Source organism: Balaenoptera borealis (assembly GCF_965194805.1).
Source record: "Balaenoptera borealis genome assembly, chromosome: 6".
Classification (NCBI taxonomy): Eukaryota; Metazoa; Chordata; class Mammalia; order Artiodactyla; family Balaenopteridae; genus Balaenoptera; species Balaenoptera borealis.
Genome location: NC_138863.1, coordinates 121,434,805 through 121,461,663, shown reverse-complemented (window position 1 = coordinate 121,461,663; position 26,859 = coordinate 121,434,805). Strand labels below are relative to the sequence as shown.

The window sequence follows — 26,859 nt, the reverse complement described above, 5'->3', positions numbered from 1 at the left end:
TCAGGGAGGCTGATTCCTCCAATCCATTTTTCTTCCTCAAGATTGCTTTGTCTATTCTGTGGTCTTTTGTGTTTCCATACAAATTGTAAAATTTTTTGTTCTAGTTCTGTGAAAAATGCCATTGATAATTTGATAGGGATTGCATTGAATCTATAGTTTGCTTTGGGTAGTACAGTCATTTTCACAATATTGAATCTTCCAATCCAAGAACATGGTATATCTCTCCATTTGTTTGTGTTGTTTTTGATTTCTCTCAACAGTGTCTTATTGTTTTCTGTATACAGGTATTTTGCCTCCTTAGGTAGGTTTATTCCTAGGTATTTTATTCTCTTACACAATTCTGTAAAGCAACTATACTTTAATAAAAAAGAGAGAGAGAGAGAAGTGAGTAAATGTAAAAACAAAGGAAAACAGTACAACAAGACTAAAAAATAATAGTTTAGTCATTAAGCAAAGTCAAGGACTTTAAGTTCCTCTTCATGGGCTATAGATAACGTTCTGAGCCTTATCCTTTGAGCTGTCTTATAGAGACTAAAACCCCCACCAGGTGGAAGAAGTTAACTACATGATGCCCAGACTGTAGCCATGACATAAGCTGCCACAATTCTGAGAACTGGCCTCAAAGAAATGTGAACAAAATGACCCTGGAACTGAAGATTAACCGTACTTAAGACAATCAAGATGGTGGTGGTCAGACCACTTCACGACCAGTTTCAAGATGACGGTCAGAGCTGACTGTGCTGTTTCTGCATGTAACCCCCTCCCTCCATCTATAAAAGCTCTTGCCCACTGATTGGTGGGTGGGAGTGGGGAGTCAGCCTGTGGACAGGAGTCCCCCCACCACCACCTGATTGCCAGCATCTGAAATAAAGCAAGCTTTCATCTTCACCAAAAAAAAAAAAAAAGAAATTTTAAAGGACATAATATATTAATACATTCTAGAATAATGATACTTGGATATCATGTTACTTGGGAGCTTAACTCTAATATGTGAAACATTAGATCTACACTTTGTCTACCTAAGATGTTTGTTTAAATGAAGATTCTGCCCCCATCCTGGAACTATTATCAGAAATGTTCTCAAATGGAGTCTGGGAATGGGTGCTTAGAATAAGCACCTTGGGAGAAAAGTATCTACAGAGGGATCCCAACTTACCATGGTTCAACTTAGGATTTTTTGAGTTTACAGTGGTGTGAAAGCATTATACATTCAGTAGAAACTGTACTTTCAGTTTTGAAGTTTGATTTTTTCCTGGGCTAGCCATATGTGGTCTGATAATATCTCCTGATGCTTGGGGGAGGGGAGGGCAGCAGCCATAGCTCTCAGTCAACCCCACGGTCACCAGGGCAAACAATCAATACATTTATAACCATTCTGTACCCATACATCGTTCTGTTTTTCAGTACAGGATTCAATAAACTACATGAGATATTCAACAACTTATTATTAAATAAGCTTTGTACTAGATGACTTGTCCCAACTGTAGGCTAATGTAAGTGTTCCCAGCACTTTTAAGATAAGTGAAGCTACTCTCCGATGTTTGGTAGGCTATTTGTATTAAATGTGTTTTCAACTTAACGGTATTTTCAACTTATGATGGATTCATCAGGAAATAACCCCATCGTAAATCGAGGAAGATCTGTACACTGAAAGTCAAGAACTATTGCTCTAATTGCGTGCTGTATGGATAATTTTTCATCTTGAGCAAAATTTATGTTTCCTCTGTGAAATCTGGTCTGTATCATTACAAGCACCCCTGTGCCAAAGTCTGCCATGCTTAGTAATAAGGGAATATCTGCAATGTCCCCTGGTCCCGTGGACACTCTCCAGTCCGTTTCCCCACACCCGACCTTGGACTACATTTCCAGAATGGTTGATGAACCCTTGACTTCAGAAACCACGTCTCACCCTTCTGCTTACAGCTAATCCTTATCCCCCCCCAAATTTACCTGAAAACATTTTGTGTGCTGCTTTTGATTTCCCTTCTTTTTTTCTGGTCATTGAGAACAAATACTCACTAGCTTTAGCCCTTTCAACCCTATCATAGGAGGACTCTAAATTTCATGTTCCTGAGGTGTCTGCATGACCAGTCTTAAACAGGAACTAGATATTAATTTTACGTGTCCTATGTCATTCTGAACTGACTACAACAGTGCAAACACTCAATGAATTCTAACAGAATATTATAGTTCATAATTTTCATAGTGGCTGCAGAATATTAACAGAAAGGAAAATTTTTTTTATGTTCCTATATTATGTCAAGCACTATGCTAGGAAAAAAATATAGATGATGATGATGATAAATTATCGATAATTCTACCCCTAATAAGGATCACTTCACTCTTCACATATCTCATTATGGAACCCGTAAGTCTAAGACAATATTTTGTACTGGCTATTATTTTTAATGGCAAATCAAGAGTCACATTTAATTCTGAAAATTAAATAAATACAAGATAGTCTACCAAAGCTGTCCAAATTAATTTTAAATAGTTAACCACATAAAGCCAATGAATTGCATTTCTTTCTTTACTCATTTAAAAGTACGGACCAAAAGAACAGGAAATGTTTTTATATTAATGAGGCATTGGGCGGAAGAAGAAGGCCTGGTGTCCTGTTTGTATGTTTTACTCACAAGAAAAAATACAAAGTGAGATTAAGTCAAGGTCTCATTGGGAGGAAGCCCTAAGTTACCCAGGGCATCACTTTTTCTTGAAGATCTGCCTTTCTTTCATTCTTAGTTTCATACTCTCTTTCTTTCTCTCTTAAGTAAAAATAATTTTCAGAAAAAAATGAATCTGGGAGACATATTTAAATCTTAGATGGCTGTCACTTCTGATGGAAGTTTGCATGGTGTCCCTACGACCATTAAAAGCTGAGATCCCTTGGGAAGCTACGGTGCCAAGGATAATACCAAGACCTTCCTTCAGGTACTAAAGTATCACATGTTCTTTAATTTATTTTATGAGAGATAGTTTACACACAATAAAATTTATACATTTTAAATGTACAGTTCAGCAGCTTTGGACAAATATATACAGTAGTGTAACCACCATCACACTCAAAACAGAACATTTAAAAATCCTTGGATCACAGTATTATGCCTACTACTATCATGAGAACTGTAAAATACAAGCCGTCAGCCTAGATCAAAATAATAAATACACATTTTTTTCTTCAGTTGTGATATTTCACAGTCACTTTGCTTTGTGGTCCAATCTTCGGAACTAACTTCATTATCTTCCTTGTCCCATGATACATAGTAGGTATGTTATCAGGAGATACAGGCAGGCCAATGTGACCTTTGCTCTCCATTTGACATTAAAGATGTCGTATCTTCCTCTAGTGAATTCTTGGAGTCTAATGACTCATGGGAAATACCCATGAACACTAAAAGGTTTCCAGTAAGATCTGCAGTATGCTTAAAATGATGGACCAAGACTTGTATGCGGTCCTCTCCAGCACCCTGTATCCTCCTTACCTCCCATATTCAGAATAAATAAACCAGACAACATTAAAATTGCACAAATTATTAATCAACTAGGAAAAACAGGAAAATAATTTTTTATAAAGAAGTGTGCAATTTAAAACCTGCTGTATTTTTCATTTGTGAACAATAAATGAGTTAATATATGAGAAACATATTGAGCACAAGTAAATTTGTTCAGTTCACAAACTGAGGTAAAGGAGAACCTGGAACAGGGTCCAATGTCCACCCCAAGCCTTGTATTCGTCCTGCTACACTAAGCCACTTCTGCATACGTGTGAAAATCATGTTTCTAGACATCTTGAAAATGTGCACACACGTAATTAACCTATTTTGTGGACATGAAGCCCTTCTTGTGTCACAGGTGTTACTATCTCATTCTGTCAGGAGCTGCCATGGGCCTGACATTTTACTGTACTTGCAAACTAACAACTCAGCCGGGGTCCTGGGTCAGAGTCAAAGGAGAGATCATTATTTACAGAAATACCTGTAGCCAAAATATTAACACCTTTGCTCAGTGTTTCCATGCCCCAGTTCCCATAGGGTGACACAAAGAGGCCCAGGGGATGCCTGCATCAAGTGTTGTTACAGAAGAATCACCCCAGGTTTTGGAGACCCAAATAGTTTATAGTAGACAGCAAGAACATCTGCAAATAATGTTACCTGGAGGAAAGCACTACATTTACTAGACTGGAGAGTAAGGAAACCTTTCCTCTGCTCTGGAGAAAGATACAATTTCTACCTTCGGAGACTGTTTGGATTATAAATATCCTTGAAGAGATAGTCTCTTAAAAAGACCTCACTGCTTCTGTGCCCCAGATGTGCAAAGACAAGATGGACCCATGGAGAATTTTATCTCAAAAGGGCCTGCAAGAGGCAAACCGGAAACCACTTTCAACTACATAGTATTTGGGAAATTTAAAACAAGCTTATTTATAAATTTAAAACAAATGTAAAACACATATAAATATGTATGTATATGATATATTATCGATATATCTTATATGTATATATGGTCATGTATGTATGATATATATTATATATACATCATATATATACAAGGAATGATCTATATAATCTGTATATGATATAGACATATATCATTCATATATATATGTATAAAGGGAATGACTGAATTTAAAGATATTCTGTTGAATTTTCTGAGTCTTCTCTGTGCATCTGTATTGTCAAATAACAATTATATCAGTTATATGTAATTAAATTATTTTCAAAAGCCCACAACACTCAAATTAATAAAATTTTTTCTTCTATGTGCTGTGAAAACAAAATTTATTTTCGTAAAATGTCACCAGTAAACTGCCTACCAGTCCAAAAATACATTAAAATGAAAATGATCATATGAAGTGCCTGTTTTTGTTGACAAGATAGAATTTTGAAATAATGTAATGCATGTCCAATTAGCTCATGAGTATGAACTAAATGAAGGGAAAACAATGTAATTGTTATCTTTCAGACCATGGAAATGAGCGATGTATGCACAAGTGTCATGTTTACTTACATATAATTGGATTGAACAGGAGATCATCTTATGGACAGGACTGTTGACCCTCAAGAACTGAAGTATTTGTGTGCACTCACTCAAGAAAATGCTAGGTGTAAACTTTCTCCTTGTCTCCCACTGCTATTTTTTAAATAGAGCAACAGAAGTGAAAATTTCATGCTGATAATTATCTTGCTTATTTCGGTTCTATTAAGAAAATCAAGCACTGGAATATCTAATATCTAAACAAATACTCAGTGGCAAACAATTTACATGCTTCTGACTTGAATCCTTACAAGTATTCACTGGGGTAGGTATGTTTATTACTATCTTACAGATGAGGGCACTGAGATTTGGGTGTCATTTTAGGTAACATGGAATTAGCATCTCTGATTATCTAATGTCAGCACGTGGTCTTTCTCCTCAATCAAATTGGCCTTATTCTTTTATACTTCTAATATGCATCTAAGAAATATATAAACTGAAAAATTTTAGGAACAAATATTAGTTTAGCTCAGTGTGGGGCTGGTAAAGAAGAATAGCAACAACACAAACACTAACTCTGTCTCATATACACAAACCGAAATGCGTGAAACCAAAAACAGGTAAGAATGGTAGGAAGGTGATTTACCACAAAAGAAATCGAAGCCCAGGCCAGGTTGGTATATAAGTACTACCTATACCAGGGAGATTTAGACTGGATTTGATCCTGAAATATGAAATGTGAGTCTATTAGTTTTCTATAGCTACCCTAACAAATTACCACAAAGTTAGAGAGTTTAACAATATAGATGTATCACCTTATGGTTCTATAGGTCAGAAATCTGAGACAGTCTCACTGGGCTAAAACCAAGGTATTGGAGGGCTGTGGTCCTTACTGTAGGCTCTTTTGCTGTAGCTTTCCATTTCCTTGTCTTTTCCACTTTCTAGAGGCATCTCACATTCCTTAGCTCATGGACCCCTTCTTCTACCTTGAAAGCTAGCAATGGCAGATTGGGTCCTTCTCACAGCACATACTCTGACCTACTCAGCTGCCTTCCTTTTTCACAGTGATTTAGATTGGGTCCATCCAGAAAATCTAGAAAAAACATTCTCCATCTCAACTTTAGTCACTTCTGCAAATTCCTGTTTGCCATGAAATGCATCATAGTCACAGTTTCCAGATAATAAAGCATGAATATCTTTGGGAGACATTATTTTGCCTGTCACGATGAATAAGGTCTAAACATGTAGAAGGAATACACCAATTAAAGACAGAGATTGCCAGAGTGAATGAATGTACAAGACCAAACTGTATGTTGTCTACAGAAACCCATTAAAAAAAAAGACTCAGGTAGGTAAACGGTGCAAGAGAAAGCTATACTATGCTAAAACATCAAAAGAAAACTGGAATAGTGCTATCAATTTCAGAGAAAGCAGACTTCAGAACAAGGAAAACTATCAGGGACGAAGAGCTGTCAGTCTTCCAAGAACACATACAAACTTACACATTTATGTACTTAATAGAGCATCAAAATACATGAGGCAAACACTGACAGAACTACAAGAAGAAATAGACAAGTCCACTATTATAGTCAGAGACTTCAACACAATCTATTAGTATTTGGTAGCTCAAGCAGGAAGAAGATCACCAAGGATATAGTTGACTTAAACAGCACTCTCAATCCACTTGATCTAACTGATATTTATAGAATATCCCTTCAACAACAGCAGAATACACATTCTTCTCAAGTTCACATGAAACATTCACCAAGACAGATGACATTCCAGACTATGAAATGCACCTTAACAGATTGGTACAAATAAACAAAGTATGTTATCAGACCACAATGGAATTAAACTAGAAACCAATGACAGGAAGATAGTTGGAAAATCCCCAATATTTGGTAATTAAACATACACTCCTAAATAACACAGAGGACAAAGAGATCTCTAGAAAAATATTTTTTAAATATTTTGAACTGAAGGAAAAATCTAAATGCAACTTATCAAAATAAGTTGGGATGCAGAAAAAACAATGCTCAGATGGAAATTTATAGCACTAAATGTGTATGTTAAGAAACAGGGAAGGACTTTTATAACAATATAAGCTTCCATCTAAGAAAATAGAGGAAGACCCATTTAAGCCTAAAGCAAGTAGAATACAAAAATTTATAAAAATTATAGCAGAAGTGAATGATATTGGAAACAGGAAAATAATAGAGAGAATCAATGAATCCAAAGCTGGTTCTTTGAAAATATCAGTGAAACTGATAAACCTCTAGCCAGGCTGAGCAATGACCAAGTGTTTACAATTGCCCACAATTTACCCTCTACCCTGGCTTGGCCAGTTTCTAGGCAGGCTTCTCTCCTCCCCAAGGACCCCTGAACTTTGGCTTGTCTCCCAGTCTGAACAAGCAGTAAAACAGAACACCCCTCCTTAGGTTCATCCTGAGAACTGGCTGACCACGGTGAAAAACAGAAGCATATCCCATCAGACCACCTTAATTATGATGCTGTCTGTTCATTCTTACTCAGTTTCCCCTCAAAATTCCTGTTCGTCCTACTCCCCCCTCCCTAGGAAAGGAAACTTTTTTCTGTTTGATTTTGATTGGCTTGTAGATTGTGCTTGGAATCTTCTCCCTATCGGAATAGTCTTTTCAATACAATCTCCCCTTAACTAAGTCTAATTGGTTGTTATTTGACATCAAGAAAACAGAGAGGAGATACCAATTTCCATATCGGACATAGGTCATCACAACTGATCCTGTGTATGTTGAAACAATGATAAAAGACTAAAAAATAAAAGAATACTCAGAACTATGAACAACAAAGGCCCACAAATTTGGTAATAGATGAAATGGACTGATTCCTTGGAAGATACAAACTACCAAAACTCACACAAGGGAAGCAGACAGTCTGAATAGGCCTATAAGTATTAAATAAATTGAATCAAGAATTTACAACCTTCTAAATAAGTAGAAAGAAAGAAGGAAGTTCTCAGGTAGGGGACAAACATAAATGAAGACCCTGAGATGGAAATTAGAGTGGGAACAGGAAAGATGGCAAGTGCTGTCTGATTAGAGCCTAGGGGAGACATAAGGAAAGTCCCTATTTGCTAACAGATGCCAGTAAACTGTTTCCTCCCCATTGAACTCTGGAATTATAAACCAGGGGTCTCTTTAGGGGGAACTTGACACTTGCCAGCATGAAGAGTTACCCAGTAGAACCAGCCTTGGTTGATTGCCAGCTTCTTGGCAGTCTGACAAGAGAAAGAGAGAAGGAAGCCGGTTGTTCACAAACTGTGACATCTGAGCTTCAGCTGGATACTGTGAATTGGTAAAGACAAAGCAGTCAGCATTTACAAAGGAGAGTCCATTGAATGGCTTTGGCACTTTGATAGAGGATTCAAAACAAAGGAACATTGTGAGGCTGACATGATTTAGAGCTGATTCTGAGACTTCAAACCGGGCGTGTGGTAATGTGTCTAGAGCATATATGCAAGCACGCCCGTCTTTGCTTCACCTTACAAATTCGTTATAATCCCAAATTAGTGCTGTGTCATTTCTCAATTTTTTAATTTTGTTTGTGTTGATCTTTCAGGTTAATGGGTGCTGTGACAAATTTTTCCTCACTAGAAAAGTAAAAGTCGATATTCTGAGTTACCTTAGAACTAAAAGTGTGTGTGCATGTTGTGTATGTGTGTATATGTATGTGGGGGATGGAAGGGTGATGAAGGTGTTTTTTTTTTTTTTTTCCTAAAAAAGAGCTCTGTTTACCAAGTGGCTTCTTAGATTCATGGATATGAGGACACAGAGAGATGAAAACATTTGCAGAGCAGGAATTTAGATCTGTTAGCATACCTCAACATGCTCAATTTTGAGAAATTCTAAGACTTTATGTGGTAGGCAGGATTCCAAGGACTGTCCACTTTCCCCCAAGGTTTCCATTCCCTGGGGATTCAAACACACGAATCTAGGTATTTCTGCGAAGGGACTTTGCACTTGTAATTTAAGATGCAAATCAGTTGACCTTAAATTTGGGAGATTATCCAGATGAGCTTGATCGAATTATATGTTCCTTTTAAAAGGCAGAAGAAGGCAGAAGGGGACGTCACAGATATTTGAAGCACAAGAAGTCCTCAAGGTGCTATTACTGGTTTACAGATGGAGGAGGGAGCTATGCGGGGACCTCTAGGGGTAGAGACAGACCCTCTGCAGCCAGCAAGGAAATGGGAATCTCAGTTCTATAACCATAACGAAATGCATTCTGTCAACCAGCTGCTTGAGTTTGGAAATGGATTCTTCCCCCAGTTCTCCAGGTAAGCTCTCAGCCTGGTTAACACATTGATTCAAGCTTCATGGTACCTGACCAGAGACCAGCTGAGCTCACCTGGACTTCTGACCTACAGAAGCAGATCATAGGTGTGGTTTCAAGCTACTAAATTTATGGTAATTTGATATGCAGTGATAGAAAATGAATATAATTTCTTCCTCATTTTCATGCATAATTCTGGATAATTTGTATATATTCAAGTAACTATCCTATAGAAGATGTTCAATAGATAGAAGCTATAATTACTATTGCTACATTCTGAAGATAATCAGATGTTCTACTTTCATGTCTCTTTTAATTGATGGAACTCTAATAAGCTCTTTTTTATAGAAGTTTAGTTGATTTACAGTATTGTGTTAGTTTCAGGTGTACAGCAAAGTGATTCAGTTACACATATATCTATTCTTTTCCCATATAGGTTATTACAGAGTATTGAGTATAGTTCCCTGAGTCATACAGTAGGTCCTTTTTGTTTATTTTTTATATAGTAGTGTGTATATGTTAATCCCAAACTCCTAATTTATACCCTCCCCTTTCCCCTTTGGTAACCATAAGTTTGTTTTTCTATGTCTGTGGGCCTATTTCTGTTTTGTAAATAAGTTCATTTGCTTCCTTTTTTTAAAAAAATATATTTCACATATAAGTGATATATGATATTTGTTTTTCTCTGACTGGCTTACTTCACTTAGTATGGTAATCTTTAGGTTCATTCATGTTGCAAATGGCATTATAAGTTCTCCGCTCCATAAAAGGCATGACTTTATTATAATTTAACAGAAAATTTTTGGGTCATGAGTCACTCAGCTCTTCTGAAAGATGTCCTCTCCTACCTTCTTACCAATCATAAATCCTCTTGGTCTGACCAATGTCTCTATTTGTAAACTTTTTAAAATTCTTTTTCAAGAGTGCTAGGAATCTACATCTGTTAGAAACTGTCAAAATTTAAACATTTCTCCTGGACCCAGGCTGCAAGAAAATGGGTACTGTATTTAGGCTGTTACAATAGGAACAATGTTGCAGAGTGTTTCCCAGACATGATGAGTCAAAAGGGCTTTACAGGGGAAAGAAACAAAAGGGGCCATGTGCTACCTCCGAATTTGATGGGCTTTGGTGTGGCAGGCATTGTAAGCCTGGGAAACTTACATCCTTATCTAGGAATAGTTGACAAAGAGAAGTCATTTAAAGGAAGAGGGTCAGTGTAAGGTCAGAGAAAACTTTACAGTTTGCCACAAAAGTAAAGTTACACCATTCCATTTAGGGGTTTTGTGAATTACCAGAAAAAAAAAATCTGTATTACAGTTGAAAAGCCACCTCGAGTTTGTATAAAACAAAATTTCACTTCATATCACAGAGCCAAAGAGCCTCTTCCAGGAAAGACTGCTATTCCAAATATCCCCTGCCTTTGGTCACCTGTCATTTTCCTTCCCTGGGCCAGAACCCCCTTAGGCTGGGTTTCTAAAAACTGCAAAGCTAGAGATTATTAGTCAAATGAGCATTCTATATTCCTAAATTCCTATGCACTGTCTTAGTGTGACAAGAATGGCTGGACCAGAAACCAAAGGCAGTCTCCTTAGCACCTCTCTGAAAGCCTAGAGCCAGTGTAAATGTCCCTCCTTACCCACTTTCCCCAACCATGTCCCAATTCCTCTTATTTCTCCCAACCCAAAACTGTCCAGAAGTATATGGCATCCTGAGCCTAGCAATATCCAGAGGAAAAAAAAAAAAAAAGGACCCGATCTTCCTCCCCAACATCAAAATTTCACCCAAGTAGTGCTAACTTCACATGGCCTAAATTTATGGATTCTTCTGGTCTTCGACAGCATAAAGATCTTTGTTCAATGCGGTGTATTTGGTGCCTAGATAATGTCTGCCTTGAAGCAGTGCTCGGTAAATTCCTTGTTCAGTAAGAAACCTGACAGCTAGGCCTACCCAAAGTTTGTGTTTGTGAGGACTGGGCAGTCCCCATGTACCATAAATGGCAAGGTTGTTCCATGTAATGAACAAGCATGGAAGCTAATGACCTATTACAAGAAAGGTGTGGTTTTAGGGTCCTGCCCATTGTGGGTCAGTCCTCATGTCTCCTCATTGCAGCCAGGATGACAGAGCAACCCATCAATTCTGCTCACAAATCCTCACCCAGAACTGGTCATATGGACACATTCAACTACAAAAAACCGGGAAGTTTAGTTGTAGCTAAAACTGACTGGACTAGCTAGGTCTCCATCACCTTATGCTTCACTTGCACGCCCTCTTTCCCATATATCTTTTTCTTTCTTTCATTAATGATTCCTTTGCACCCAATTGCTTAAGGTAACTCACTCGTTAGCTAAAACTATATCAGGCACCTGGTATTTTTCCTCATTGAAACACTAACACTTTTCTTCTTTGTAAGCATTCTTCATTCCAGAAGAGAAGGTCATGGTACGATAAACCTGGAGAACGCAGAGCCCATCTCTGGACCTCACGACGCCAGCCTTGACAGCTTTGAAATGTTCCAAGAGAAAGGAAGAATGCAGACCCCGCACCTGCCCTGACCCTTATCAGGAATCCTATTGAGCTAACCCTATAAGTTTTACTCACTGAACCCTGTCAAGGAGGACACAATCTTGAGGGCACTAGCCTGCTATGGCCTCCTTTGCCTGACAAAGAAATAAAGCTACTCTTTTCTTCTTACCCAAAACTCTGACTCCATGATTTTGATTAGGTGCCAACGTACAGAGGCCGAAATTTTGGCAGCAGTACCACGTGCTGGACATATTTGGTGACCATCATTCGTGATGATCATACCCTTTACCAGGAGCATGAAATCAGGCACAATTCTCTTGATGTAGGAACGAAGTCTAAGTACAGGATGGATGAATCTGACCACAGCATATTTTCTGACTCTCATATTGATATCTCACCTCTATCCCTGTTGGGCTCACATCTAGACCTACGCCTATGGTGATAACAGCAGGGAATGGAAATAAAATTTAATGATCCCTTTATGAAAAGCAAAACATGTATCTGCCCTTGCTGGTAGCATCCTTCCCCACTGAAGAAGTATGCAGTTATGGTCTGGTGACTTAGTCATTCCCAGTGGCAAGGAATGCCTCTGCCAAATTAATCCCGCTAACCAAATCCAGCAAGTCTGCAGGACCAACCCAGTTCAGGGCCAGTTTCTTTTCCTTTCAGAGCACACATACACAGAGTAATGCCTAGTAAGACATTTCCAGCTGGAGATTTTATTCCAAACGTGCCATACTGGTGAACACTTGTGAACCGGTCACTGCAGTGTGACTTTGCACCATTAGAAAGTTGGAACACATCAACCATCAGTTTTTATTCAGCCAGTATTTATGCATCTCTGTGAGAGAATCATACATCATTGGAATTTGCAGCAATTTGATTAAATTTAGTGGGAAAAAAATGATCCTGTTTGCTATCCACTGATGCTGTGATTATAGGGACTATATATAAAAGCCAGAAAATAATTTTCAAACAAAGAGGTCAGAAATGATGTCCTCTAAAAGCTATTCACATGCTGCTTTGTTCCTCAAAGGAGGGAAAAGTGATATCTGGGGACATCTGGAAAGATTTTCTGCAGAAGTCAATTTAAGAGATTTTTGGAGGGTGCGAAGGAAGGTCAGACCCTCTGCAGGAATCATCAGAATAAGATGTCATTCTGTGAAATAATGCCATTTGCAGCAACATGGATGGACCTAGAGATTATCATACTAAGTGAGGTAAGTTAGGTAAAGACAAATATCATATGATATCACTTATATGTGGAATCTAAAATATTACACAAATGAATTTATCTATGAAACAGAAACAGACTCACAGACATAGAGAACAGCCTTGTGGTTGCCAAGGGGGAGGGGCTGGGGGAGGTATGGACTGAGAGTATGGGATTAGCAGATACAAACTATTACGTATAGAATGGATAAACAACAAGGTCATACTCTATAGCACAGAGAACTATATTCAATATCCTATGATAAACCATAATGGAAAAGAATATGAAAAAGAATATATGTATATATATGTATGATCGAATCATTTTGCTGTACAGTAGAAATTAACACAACATTGTAAATCAACTATACTTCAATAAAATTTTTTTAATTAAAAAAATAAAAAAGATGTCATTCTGTTCAGGATATTGGTGGGGTGGGTTTCTACCTACTAAGTTTGAAGAAATGGGTAATCTATGTGGAGTCCATGGCAACTCCATCAACCCAATATTACATTAATCAGAAGTCTGGTGCCTTCCCCCAAACTACTTTACCCCACTTGTTTGCTTCCAGTTTAACTTGCCTAATTTACACTTACAACCAACTTCACACACAAGTCCTTATTTGGCATCTCCTTTTTATGATACTCTGCTTTGGGTATGATAGAGATACATTAGCTACGGTTCTCATGCTAAGTCATTTAGTTTTTTTTTGATCCTCTTCATATTTATTCACTTACTTGATTTCCATGTCTCCCCAGTGAGTTTCATATTAGTGGAAATATATTTTTTATCATCTGACAAATGAGGATCTAGCAACCTCCCTGAACAATGGCTACAGGTAGACCAGGAATTGGATATCTAGATTGCTTCTTAACTGGCATTGTAACCTTAGGCAAGTTATTTCACTTCTCTCAGGCTCAGTTTGTTTCATCTCTAAAAAACACGTATATCATAAGCTTGTAGGGAACATTTACTGAAATAATGTATGTCAAGCACTTAGCACAGTTCCTGGCACATATAAAACTTTAATAAATGGGAGATCAACAGCACTGCCCAGACCCACGTAAAATATTTCTGAGGAATAGATTTTACTTTGCACTTCATCGCATTTGAGAGTCCTTGCCATCATCTGATCTTTTAATCACATTGGTGTAAATAGCTGATGTAAAGGAAGATGAACTATCTTAAACATAAGCTCTTTGTGAACTGATTACTTGTCCTCCAGGTTGGTCTGAGGACGTGGTTGGAGACATCACGGTTCAGCAGAAGCTGGATTCTCCTACAATGGGTTCAGCACACATATAGATTTTGACAGGCCTTATTATAGGCGTGCTGACTAATAGACTAATAGTCTATTAGCAGGAGGAATTATGGTCGGTATCAGGGTTAATAGAGAATCAAGGATGTTCTTAGCCTGGGTTCCCTTTTGTCACTTAGTCACACTAAAGCATAGAACAGTCTACAATAACTTCAAATACAGTGAAGATCCAAACACCAAATTATTTGAACTGTCATCAAAACAAAAGACTGAAGTCCATTTTGTTTCCTTAATCACATTTCCAATCCACAAAAGCATGTGCTGATCAATCCTTTCCAAAGTCACCATCATTATCAAACATCCATCACATGCCTACTATTGTGTAACAAATGAAATAGAAAACTAACAAATGCTGAGTCCTTGTGGTGTGTGTAAACCCCAGGGCAAGGCATTTTCACATGCTTTATATCAACTGATCTTCAAGACTCCCTTTCAAGGTGACTTTCATTGGTTCCATCTTAGAGATGAAAAAAATTAGGCCTTTGAAAAGGAAGAGATTACTCTTGTAATCATATACAAGAGTACAAAGACATGACTCTGGCCCTGGAAGTAATTCTTGCCTGGAGACTTTAAGAAATATTACAGGAGTCTTTAAAAAGGATCAGCTCATAGGAAGAATAGATCAATGTCAAGGAAGCCGGCTCTCAAGGTTTGCTGTCAACCATCACAGAAAAATTGGTGCTGTCCTACCCATCCTCACTACCTCAACATACACCTCAACAAACTATTCTTGGAACAAGCTTGCTTGGACCAGGAGGGAAGGACAGCCAATCTCTATCATTTTTAGGCAGCGATGTTCTGCTCTCTCAGAGCTTTCTTTCCATCTCCCTCTCTCCTTTGTTTTCCTTGTTCACTAAGTGGTATTTACTTGCTAGACTGCAATTCTAACATTCTTTTAAAACCTCCTGCTGAAAAGTGTAAAATCCATCACTCTCACCCCATTACTTACAAAATGAAGTGCAAGCTACCTGCCTAGCCTTCAACCTCAACTGCTTCCCATCACTCCTTGACCTCACTGTTCACTATGGCAACACAAATGCCACTCATCCCATGCCTTTTCTGGAATCTAGACTATTCATGTTGTCTCTCTGCTTGGGAGATCCTTTGTCATATAACCATGGCCTCTGCCAGCCCCTTACCAAACACTTGGATCTGACATCACCTGCCCCAGCAAGTTCTCTGAAACAAGCTTGCAGTGCTAAATGCTCTTCTTTTGTGCCTGTAAAGTGCTCTGGGATTATCTTCATCCCAGAAATGCTGACATCAATCTACAGTGGTCTATTGATGTGTCTCTCTCCCTTCCTATATTCTGAATTCCTTGACAAGAGAAATTATGCTTATTTATTATGGTACCAAATACTACTAGCTATGTTTTAGTTCATAGTTTGTGAAATGATTTAGTTTTACATAGATGGATAGGATTTATTTTAATTGTTATGTTTTTCTTACATTTATTTGGAAAAATATCTTTCACCCATGTCCTATTATATTGTTTATTTTCTTATTTAGTAGTGATGGGAAATTTCCCTCTTAATAAATGCATTAAATTAATTTGAAAAAAAAGAAAAAAGGAGGGAAACATGTTAAGTAAAAATTAGTGCCAATGTCAAAAATTGTGAGAATGGTACAGTAATGACCAAAATGTGGGAGGCCCTGGCTTACCTTGGCTTTCTAAGGCAGAACGCTTGGTGAAGTCAATGAGAGATACATTTTAGAGCAAAGAGCACTTTGGAAGTCTATAACATCCTGTGTTAAGAGTTCGGCTTTGCTCTGAAACAGCCTGCTTCAAGGAAATAGGTAGGGCAGGTATATGGAGGGTTACAACCAAAGAAATTTTCAATTGGATTTGAGCCCTGGTCCTTCTGCTGGAAGAGGAGATGACAGGACTGACATGGGGCATGGTCACCTGGTTAAGTGAGTAATGAATCTGTGCATCACTGAGCTTGCACCCATTTTACATGCTCTGTGGCCTGGATTCCAGATGAATTGCATGGGTTACAATGCAACTGTTCCCCTCCTCTCAAATCGGACAAAGATATCATATCCAGGGACTTGTAAAATCTCAGAACAAAATTTGGCTAATATTCTTCAGTTTCTCCTGAAGAAAATCTAAGGTATGGCAGTCACTCAAAGACACAAAAGCCTTTGGGAGAAAAACTGAAGTCCAACCTAAGTTATATCCTTTGCCTTATGGGCGCTGAGGCCTACCTCTATTATGACCATCAAACCACAGGTCAGGGAACAACCCCTGGCATTCTGGAGCAATGCCATGGGGGCAGGTTCAAGTATAACCAACAGCAGCCTCCCCTTGTAGAACCCCAGGAGAGGGCACACAACAGACCACTAAAGAGGAAATCGTTGTGGGACAGGAAGTTATGGCACACAGGACCATGAGTGAGCAGGACAGGACAATTTGCTCTTGCAGAAGGGCCAGATGTGGTTCGCAAACCCCAGAATTCCGCTGTCAGCACTTTGAGAGCTTCAGGTGCTGTTGACTTTTATTTACAGCTGTGAAAAGCATTCCAAAAATTACCCCTTGCTTCTAGGGAATTCTTTCCAGCCCCTTCAAGCCCACATTCTGGAGGCTTCCTCACCAGCCCACAAAATCCAGATAGGATCTATACATGAAGCCTTCACCACCAGGCTTCCTTGCTCTGGTGTAAGAGCTACACCTACTCTTCAGAATTATTAATGTCACAGAAATTGATATGATTCAATCACCCATGTCATAATTATCCTATGTTTTCTTTATGGCCAATTCTAAAGAACTCCCAAGCTTTTTAATACATTCCATTCTTCAAGCCTGATATAAAAGTGGCAATTAAGGGAAGACACCATCCCATAATCAGTCCTGGGTTCATTGCTTCAAATAGTCCCCAGACAGATTCCTGAGGGGCAATCCTGCCCTGATGCCAGATGTCACCTTTTTGTCCTCCTCCCACCAACAAACTCCCTGCTGAGTGTTTTCAATGGTTCAGCAGCCATCTCTCCACTACAGGTCTCTCTGTAATTCAACCAAAAAGCCCCAGATGACCTTGATCCAACCACACCCTGGAGAAAAGGAACATCCTCATTCATTGGACTCTGCTCTTGCCTTTAGGATAAAATTCCTTAGCAAAGGATTCACGCTATGATTCCTACTACCTTTTCAGTGTCATTTGGTACTGTCGTCAGACTATAGACTTACTTCCCAAATTTTTTAGGTAAAATTCTCTGAAGCATCTGACCATCCTTACCTTGCTTCTCTCATGTAGAATTTCCTATTTCCCCTCCACCTCCTTCCACATTCACCTGGATAAAATACACGTGTTCTTGGAGGTTCTGTTCTAAACTTAATCTCTGAGAAGGCCGCTGCAATTACCCAGTTTGAGACAAAGTTGCATAAAATTGACAATTTATGATAGTACATTGTCATTATCTGTGGATGTCTCTTTCTTTTCCATTAACTAGTGAACAGTTTGAAGGAAGCAGTGATGTAATCTCGACAGGTAGGGATCTGCAGTGCCTGACAGGTGGTAGATTCTCAGTAAATGACGGATCAATGGAAAGACACATCCTAAACATCATAACTGGTGATGGTGACCCAGAGATTTCTTCTAGATGTGGTTTGAATGTGCTTAAGCTGCCAGCCTAGATTTGTGAAAATAGTACCTGGGTGTCAAATAAGCTGTAAGGGGTCAGTTATTTATTATAGAATATCTGTCTCAATCGCTCATTCTTATTCTCTCCCAGCTAAAATTCATGCTCTGATTTTCTGACTCTAGGATAAATATACTAATATATTCCTAAGCACATTGAAAATAAACCTTAATGAAAGGCAAACATCCAGAAACATCCCTTGCTTGACCCCTGGCTGGCAGACCAGCCCAGAGGAGCAAATTGACCAGGCACAGAAGCCATAGGGCCATTACATTGTTTCCCTCCTGTGAAAGTTATGCAAATAAAATTTCAATTGCCTTTTCCTCCTTAAAATGTGTATAACTGAATCTCTTTGCTGTATACCTGAGACTAACGTAACATTGTAAACCAACTAGACTTCAATAAAAAAAAAGTGGTTCTTTTTCTCCCTTTGTAATTGGAGGTAGGTTATACAAGTCCTTCCTAGTCTTTCCAGAGGGGCTGAAGTCATCTCTCCTTCTTACTTTTGCAAGTGATTCTATTCTAGCCAATATTTGCACATAATCCATGGGGCCCTTCTTTTTTATGATTTTTCAGTCTGACAGAAGAGATTCTAATTATGCCCCTGTGAGGCTTCTGTGTTGGCTTTGCTGTCAGCTGCCCAGATTACCAGCTTTTGTGGAGCCCCCAGGTTTGGTGCCCAGGGCTGCTTGCCAATGGCAAGATTATACGTATTGGCCATGGCTTGCCAATGGCAAGAGTATAACGCCATAGGATACAGCCGCCCACAGCGGTCTGACAATTCAAACAGGCCCGTTTCTTGGTATGATATTTTTTTTTCTGTCAGTTTCAAACAGTTTTAAAATATCAAATTTGCCAGGCATGCAACGCAGTTCAAATGAATCACTGAACAGAGGTAGACATTTTAATGAGGTTAACACTAAAATGCCCAAAGTGATCTTTGTAGTTACAGCCTAGACCAGCCTAATGGTTTAATTCTGTCTTGGCAAATCAATATCTTTGCATGAAGTTTCTAAAAGTCATCAGGACATAAAATGTATATTTATGCTAACTTATCCACTCTGTCAGTAACTATCACGCTTGGCTATGATTGACTGCCTATAATAAATAACCAGATGCCTTCAATTCTGAAAATATCGCAAAATGGCAGATATCTTCATTTAAAAAAAAATTCTATATTTTTTAATTCACTGCTGTAACATTAGCCCCGGAAACAGTATCTGGAATGCATGTTACACCCTAAACAAATATTAGTTGAATTAATTATTCCAATTAACAGATAAGAAAACCAAAGTTTACTCTCGCATTGCTAACCTCATTTCCATCAGGAATGCTGCAGCTTGTTCACCAGATCTCAACAGCTGCCAATACACACACGCAAACAAGCGTGCACATACATGCATATATGATCATATTACAATCTGACCAGCAAAAGCAGTCAGATCTGTGTTCCCCAAACTTGCTCTAAAATCAAAATTCTTCATCCTCTATTTTTTTTTGAATTTTGTGAAATTTAAAAGCTACAGACAATCACCTAGAAAAACACCCTTTATGTCTCACTCTCACAAAAGGTGGGCAACACACTCTCTGTTTTATACAATTAATTTTTCTGAACTAAAATGCACACGTTTATATTGATCCCTGCTGAATTTCAAGTGTTTACTTGTTCCCATATTTCTAGCCTGGCATGATATTTTGAATATTCCATCCAACAGATAAACCATTTACCTGCCTCTGTAATACATGTGAATTTGATCAGCATACATGACCTGCCTTCACTCCAGTTGTGTTTCAGATTATAGAACAACACAGAGCCCTGTGGCATACCGCCAGATCAGTCTTTCCCATTAGAAAGTGAAATAAATGCTCCTTGGGTGTAGCTGGTTTAATATCTTTAACTCCATGTATTCGCATCATCAACCAGCCAGTGTTTCTCCATCACATCCCCAAGACTATGTAGAGTTATCATTGGAAAACTGAGACAATTGTTATTAAACTTTAAGCGGAATTTTGTGTAACACCTTCTTGTGTATTCCTTCATTTTCATGCTCCCCCCCCCCCCACCAAATTATAGGCCTGGGTTGGTGTTATGCATTCTGTGTACAGAAGCAGTGTGTCTTCAGAAAATTTTCTTTTTATCTGGACAAGCCTCAGTTTCATTATCCATGAAAGGAGTGTAGTGATACTTGTCAATATAAAGAGAAATCACTGGTGTTAAGAGCCTAGAAAAAAGCCCAGATCACATTGGCACTCCATCCATATCAATCTCATTTTCTCGCCCTTTCCTTTGCTCCCATCAACTCCGTGTTTCTATAAACCGTAAATACATACCACTTTTGTCTGCGGGACCATCCGTTGATCCAGTCATCGTAATGATAGGTATTCAGAGTTAAACCAAACTAAAAGAGACATTGCTTTTGCCAAACCAACTCATTCTATGTTTCCTACTTGTTTTGTTTTATAAATTTACACAGAATAAAATTAACTCTTCATGGTAGACAGCTCTATAGGTTTTTTAAATTATAAATTTATTTATTTTATTTTATTATTTATTTTTGCTGCATTGGGTCTTCGTTGCTGCGTGCGGGCTTTCTCTAGTTGCGGCGAGCGGGGGCTACTCTTCGTTGCGGTGCGTAGGCTTCTCATTGTGGTGGCTTCTCTTGTTGTGGAGCACGGGCTCTAGGAGCGCGGGCTTCAGTAGTTGTGGCACATGGGCTCAGTAGTTGTGGCTTGGGGGCTCTAGAGCGCAGGCTCAATAGTTGTGGCGCACAGGGCTTAGTTGCTCCGTGGCATGTGGGATCTTCCCGGACCAGGGCTCGAACCCATGTCCCCTGCATTGGCAGGGGAATTCTTAACCACTGTGCCACCAGGGAAGCCCCAGCTCTATAGGTTTTGATAAATGCATAGAATCACGTATCCACCACCCCATGCAAGATACAGACGCGTTCCTCACCCCAAATACTTTCCTCATGCTGCCCCTGTGGTCAAATGCTCTCCAGCCTTAAATTCTGACAACCACTGGTCTGTCTTCTGTTCCCATAATTTCATCTTTTCCAGAATGTCATATAAAAGTTGTATGGACATCAGTTTTCAGTTATCTTTGGTAAATACTTAGAGGGGGGTTGCTGGGTCTTATGATCACTGTATGTTTGACTTTACACAAAACCACCAAATTGTTTACCAAAGTGGTGCCTTCGTTTTGCAGTCTCTGCAGCAATGTAGGAGGACCCCAGTTGCCCTTCATCTTCATCAGCGCTGTGTAATATCAGGTCGATGTTATGTGTGTAAGTGTAAAGTCTAGTGCAATCTCATTGTGGTTTTAATTTGCATTTAATGAATAACGTTGAACATCTTTTCATGTGTTCATTCGTCAGGCATATATCCTCTTTGGCAGAGTGTCTATTGAAAGTTTTGCCTGTTTTCTAATTGAATTTGTTTCTATTGTTGAGTTTTTAGAAGTTCTTTATATATTCTGCATATAAGTGCTTTGTCAATTATGATTTGCAAATATTTTTTCCAGTCTGTAGCTTGTCTTTTTTATCTCTGAATACAATTGTTTAGATAGCAAAAGATTTAAAATTTGGAAATGTCCTATTTATTATTTTTAAAAAGTTCGATGGATCATCCTACAGAGTTTTATAGAGAAATTCTCTGCTTAATCCAAATCACAGGTATTTTATCATTTCTTTTTCCGGAAGTTTCATAGTTTAACAGTTTATCTATATATGTATGATCCATTTTGAGTTATTTTATATAAGATGTGAGGAATAGGCTGAAGTTCTTTTTTTCCCAAATAGATGTCTAATTTCTCCACTACTATTGTTGAAAAGACTCTTCTTTTTTCTTTGAATTGTTTTTGCACCTTTGCCAAAAATATAGACTATATTAATGTGGACATATATTTCTGAACTCTATTCTGTTCCATTGATCTTTGTGTCCATTCTTTCACTAATTCCATGCCATCTTGATTATTACATCTTTATAATAAGATTTTAAATGAGGTAGTATGAGTCCTGCAACTTTGTAACTTTTCAATGTAAATTGTACCTTGCCACATAAATTTTAAAATCAGATTTTTTATAGCTACAAAAAAGCCTGCCAGGATTTTGATTAGGATTGCATTGAATCTACAGATTTCCCCAGCTATACTGACCCACAACATTTTTTATGGAGCTGTACCGTCCCCGATCCTGGTCATTCATGCATGATCACATCCCTTTGTTCTGTTTCCACAGCCACCAGCAATAAGCCCACTCCCTCCACCCCTTCCCCTCCCTGTCTTCCATTTGCATTTTCCAGTATTAGTTATAATTAGAATAGAGTGAGCAAAGGATTCACCTGGCCCCATACATAGCTCAGGACAGAAAGACCATAAAGAACACAAAAGTAAAGTGACATGAAACTTAGTAACCTCTATGGCTAGCTCATTACCGATCCAGCCAAAATACTCCCTAAATATGGCAGCTTAAGTCTACATAAAACCTAACTTACCCAAGCACATGTTCAATAGTGATTTCCTCAAGTTACAAAATCCAGCAAGTAGCCCTGCTTAAGACTCAGCTTAATGCATTCAGTGATGGATGCTGCTGTCTGAGGTATCAGACCACCACTCCAGACGGCTGTAGCTTTGACAGGTAGATTTGCCAGTGCTTAGAAGTAGCCCCAGCTCTCTTCTTTGGGGCCACAGTTACTTGATGACCATCTATGATGAGATAAAACATATAAATGCAGTAGGAATATGTCCTGGCCCAGTATTAAAGTGGAACAAACCCTTTAGAGGGGAACGATGCAAAAAACTACCTTAAATATGATAAATCATAAGATGCAAACCAAGACAATTATAAAAGAAGAATGTCTGTTATTTTAACCCAGGCCCCTTAGGTCCCTTTGGTAACAGAGCCCTGGTGAAGTGCACAGAGGTCTGTTTTCTTCTCACTGCTCCTTACTCACCCTAGAAAGAAGCCTCTTCACATTTTTTTTAACTTTTTATTTTATATTGAAGTATAGTTGATTAACAATGTTGTGTTAATTTCAGGTGTACAGCAAAGTGATTCAGATCTACATATACATGTATCTATTCTTGTTCAAATTCTTTTCCCATTTAGGTTGCTACATAATACTGAGCAGAGTTCCCTGTGTTGTACAGGAGGTCCTTGTAGCAGTGATTATCTTTAATGTTGCACGAAACAAGGAAGAGATGATGGAAAAATGGAGGGATTTACCCCTGAGGGCTGCAGTATGAGCTGTGAGGTGGAGGGAGGCCCAGCGGAAGGCTAGGCAGGCACGTGAGGTTGCCAAGAGACCTCAGTGAACCGAATAACCAGGTGACTTGCCGACATCTGTCCTGTGTCTTCAAATCAAACTTGCAGATCCAGAATTAAACACAGAAACAAACAAACCAACATAGATTTTATGAGTAGACCCAGATAAATGAAACTGTTTCTAATAGACTACACATGTTCTATTTATAATGGTGGAGAAGTTGCTTTTCCAACCAAGATATTTTGCGTGTATGCCCTTTCTGCAGGGCATTCTCTTTCTGTAGCAATTTTCTCATCAGCATTCTAGTCATGAGGCATTTGCTTGTTGAGCCTGAAATCTAAGCAGAAAGAGGTAGCCTTGAAAGATATGTGAACAAGGCTGTGGTTTTTTTTTTTAATAGATCTTTATTGGAGTATAATTGCTTCACAATACTGTGTTAATTTCTGTTGCACAACAAAGTGAATCAGCCATATGCATACACATGTCCCCATATCCCCTCCCTCTTGAGCCTCCCTCCCATCCTCCCTATCCCACCCCTCTAGGTCATCACAAAGCACCGAGCCGATCTCCCTGTTCTATGCTGTTGCTTCCCACCAGTCAACTATCATCCTGATACCAAAACCAGAAAAAGATATCACCAAAAAAGAAAATTATGGACCAATAACACTGATGAAAATAGATGCAAAAATCCTGAACAAAATACTAGCAAACAGAATCCAACAGCACATTAAAAGGATCATACACCATGATCAAGTGGGATTTATCCCAGGGATGCAAGGATTCTTCATTATATGCAAAGTCATCAATGTGATGCACCACATTAACAAATTAAGGAATAAAGACCATACAATCATCTCAATAGATTCAGAAAAAGGCTGTGATTATTGACCTAGTAAATCATCTTGTTTTCATTGTTTCTCTGTCCTGCTTGGTGCTGGACACACATGATCAAAGATTGCTTATTAAAGCTCTTTATTACATTTACATTACATTTTTATTTTTTATTGAAGTATAGTTGATTTACAATGTTGTGTTATTTTCTGCTGTACAGCACAGTGATTCAGCTGTATATATATATTATTTTTCATATTCTTTTCCATTATGGTTTATCACAGGAAATTGAACAGAGTTCCCTGTGCTCTACAGTAGGACCTTGTTGTTTATCCATTCTCTATATAATAGTTTGCATCTGCTAATCCCAAACTCCCAATCCATCCCTCCTCCACCACCCCTCCCCACTGACAACCACATGTCTGTTCTCTATACATTTACATTTTATTGATAACCCTTCCTCTTTCTGGTGACTTATATTTGCCTTTATATTACATTAAAAACATAAGATTATCTAACTTTCAGGCACTTCCTTACAGGCCTTAGGCAGTAGTATCTCCTGGCTATATTGCCCAGAGTTACCAGCCTTATGATTATTTCCCCAATAATCATTCATTTGTGGCTCCTGTATATCTTAGTTGCCCAAGAGAATCCAACCTAATACTTCAGGCAATGGTCAAGAACATGCACATTATGATATATTAAGTCATTTGTTTATTCATTTAATCTATATTTAATGAGTATTAAGTATCAGAAACTGGGTGATGCAAGAATGAATAAACAGTGGGCCTAACTTAAAGACGATTGCCTATCAGCTCTCAAATCTCAAGGATCTGAATTCCTCTTGGCTTCCTCTAAATATGACCTAGCTTAATCACTGTTCTTGTATTCATTCACAGCAGGAGTTTAGAAGCTAAATTCTTAACATCAACTTTGGTACACTTTCCTTCAACTCTTAATATATTCATCATAGATAGGAATCAAATTTCTTTTCTGAGGATTTGGTTTTTAGATGTTAGACATTCTCTTTGAGGATAGATTACACTTTTTCTATTTATTTCTTCTGTATAGATCACCTTGTAGCTAATCATGCAGCCTCAAATGGTATTCTGTAGCTAGGAAGTCTACTAAATTACTTTGGAGAAATATCTTGCCAAGGGAGAGTATTTGGAAACAAGGCTAAATGGGTAAGTTGGGGCCTGGCCTTGGAGAAGACTCAGCGACAAGCTATTGACCCCAAATTTATTTAATAGACAATACAGAACTAATCAAAGTTGTTTTTTCTTTTTTTAAGAAAACTGTTAATCAAAATGAAGTGTATAGCAAGATTAATCTGATGAAAGTATGTAGTTTTGATTTTTGTATAGGAGAGACTATAATTCAGGGAAATTGAAAGTTAAAAGACTATTCCAAAAGTAAAGGGATGGTAATTATATTAGAATAATCTCCATCATCATGGAAATAAAAAAGAATAATGTAAAAATATCGGGACAAAAAGTATTTCCTGACTGAACAAATGATCAGTTAATTCAGTCAATGCGCTAACCATCCCTCCTTCATTTCATTTCCTGAAGGGATTAAAGTTCACTCTTTGTGGAGGTCTAAGAACCTAGGAGTTCAGGCTGATTCTCTTTTTAAAAAAATTATTTTAATTTATTTTAATTTTTTTATTGAAGTCTAGTTGATTTGTAATGTTGTGTTAGTTTCAGGTATACAGCAAAGTGATTCAGTTATACATGTACATGTATTCATTCTTTTTCAGATTCTTTTCCCTTATGGTTTGTTACAGGATATTGAATATAGTTCCCTGTGCTATACAGTAGGCCCTTGTTGGTTATCTATTTTATATATAGTAGTGTGTATATCTGATCCTCAATAGTGAGTGACTGAGACAATGAGATCTCAGTGGATGTGATTTTGTCCTCTTTGCCCTCACTAGCAACATGATGATACTGAGGCACAGGAAACAAGTGAGTAATCGTCTGTGTACGACGACACTATGGAACTCAGATAATTAAACTTGAAATGCAAAGTTTATTTCTACCTCAGCAGGCTGCCAGGACAAATATACAAGCACCAAAGAGAGTGAAGGAAATAATCTTTTAGATATTTTTTCATAAATAGACACACTCTAGATTTTTGATTGTGAGAAGAATAAAGATGAAAATTAATAATACAGTGCAAAATGTAAATGATTAAAACAGTTAACATCCAGCTCTGGAATTAGCCCATTCTGACTAATCATATAAAGTCCATTTGCAATGAAGTCTAGGTAATGCCTAACTTCTCACACCATAGTGAATGGGAGTGTTTGAAATCGCAATTAACTGACTAATTTAATTTCTAACACTGCTATTACATTTTCTTTTTGCGTGGCCTGAGTTTAAATTATTAATACACTTGCAATTTGTTTCTTACACTTTTCTTTTTATGAACAAATGTGCTCTGGTTTTGGCAAGGGCTAATGAACTTAGTGCATTAGATGTTTTATGAGTTTATTTCATAATATCTTGAACTCTTGATATCCCACGTCCCATTTTGCTAGGCACATGTTCTCTTTCTCTTTAGATTTACAAGGACAATCAAAGTACATATTGAATCTTAATCGCCAATGTATAAAGGATCATTGGTTGTCCAGGAAGCCTTTTATTTCTTGTCTATCCTTGCAATTACTTTTTCTCCCCAAATACTATTTTCTAAAATGCTAATGTAGCCATGTGTGACATGATGGGATCTTAACACCTCAAGAACAGTGGCTCAGATCACTTTTCAGGGGCTCAGGGAAAGT

The 26,859-nt window shown here is 38.1% G+C and overlaps 1 long non-coding RNA gene across 1 annotated transcript; it reads left to right on the top strand.

Annotated features, from left to right (window-relative positions):
• The first annotated feature begins 4,650 nt into the window (after positions 1-4,650).
• On the top strand, positions 4,651-25,360 carry LOC309631481. Its single transcript, XR_014246299.1, has 2 exons — positions 4,651-9,289; positions 11,696-25,360. It is a non-coding gene; the product is annotated as an uncharacterized lncRNA (long non-coding RNA).
• The last annotated feature ends 1,499 nt before the right edge of the window (positions 25,361-26,859 follow it).